Here is a 1,389-nt window from a genome sequence, read left to right on the forward strand (position 1 = left end):
GCTGTGATGCTCAAGAAACCAACCGTCGTCTCATCTCTCTACCACAGAGTGGTTGATGGATGGCAAGTGCTGTGTTGTGTTCCCTAGCCCTGTGACCTGGATCATGATTTGGGGATTAAATGGCTTCAGTAAGCCTGTTCATCCCCTCCTCTTATTTTCATGTTTACTGACCTGAATTTCAGAATGCAGTATAAACTGGGGTGCCTATGCAAACCGGCTGTTCCCAGGACCCAGACTCATTTTGGCTTACAGTTATAAGTACTGAAGTGGCTGAATGCCACGTGTTTGGAGTCGTTGAACACATTTAAATTAATGTTGTGTAGCATCCCTGTGAGTTACATACTGTTGTGATCAGGTTCCCTCCTGTTGGTTCCAACATGTAACAGCCCGGTGCACAACAGAAGGAAACATTGGGTGGTCTTGTGCCGCCATCCTCCATGGTCAAGTTTAAGCCCACTGTTGCAGCTGTTGGCTCAACCCCTCTCCTCCAGGGTCTTCTTCTTTTTAGCCAACTCTGTACGTAACCAAGTGTGATGTCCTTCTCCGGAGAAGTGGTACTCCCCTGTCACCATGAGCACAAGAGAGGGGCCTTGGCTTTGAACACTTCATTGCTCTTCCTTGTTTGCCACCCCTTTTACCCTTTCAACTAGCTGCCCTCGAGCTATTTAGACTCCTGGGCACCCTGGGCATGGCACGGGATCCCTTTGCTGCACTGTGTGTGCCAGGCTGTGACCTTTCTGAAACAGGTCGCCAGGCCAATCTCTTCGGTGCCTCTTGGTAGGTTCAAGCCACTGGCCTTTTAGTGAAAAGTCACCTGCTTCACCATTTGCCACCCAGGAACTCCGACTACTAGACTGCAGGTACCTCCAGGTTCCTGTCTTAATAGGCCACTAGCCAAGGGCCTGTATGTTGGGGCACGTGGCAAATATTTGGCAAATAAATGAATTCCTAGAGGTGACACACTGGTCATTGGCAGGCAAGGGATTTGAACCCAGATTTTCTAGTGCCTGTCTTCTCAGACAGGCTTTCGCTTTTCTCCGTCACTGGGCCGTGTGAAAACTAGGGGGAGGGGGCAGGTGAAAGGCTTCAGTTGGCTTCTCAACCTCTCTAGGTGCCTGCATGACTTTCCCACCTAGAAAGGGCGTGTACAGACCACTCCTCCGATGTTCCCGTGAAGGCCAGCACTGTCCCGCTTCACAGCAGAAGAAACCCGTGAAGATGTCCTGGCCTGCAGGTCCCAGTCTACTAAATGATTGAACGGGGAGCAAGGGCCAGGCCTTCTCATCCCTAGAGTTGCCCATTTTCTTTTTCTTTTTTAAATTTAGTCATTTTATTGGGGGCTCGTCCAACTTATCACAACCCATCCATCCATCCATCCATCCATCCATC

The sequence above is a fragment of the Echinops telfairi genome, unplaced genomic scaffold (assembly GCF_000313985.2).
Source record: "Echinops telfairi isolate 266 unplaced genomic scaffold, ASM31398v2 ScPeMD7_2291;HRSCAF=2852, whole genome shotgun sequence".
Classification (NCBI taxonomy): Eukaryota; Metazoa; Chordata; class Mammalia; order Afrosoricida; family Tenrecidae; genus Echinops; species Echinops telfairi.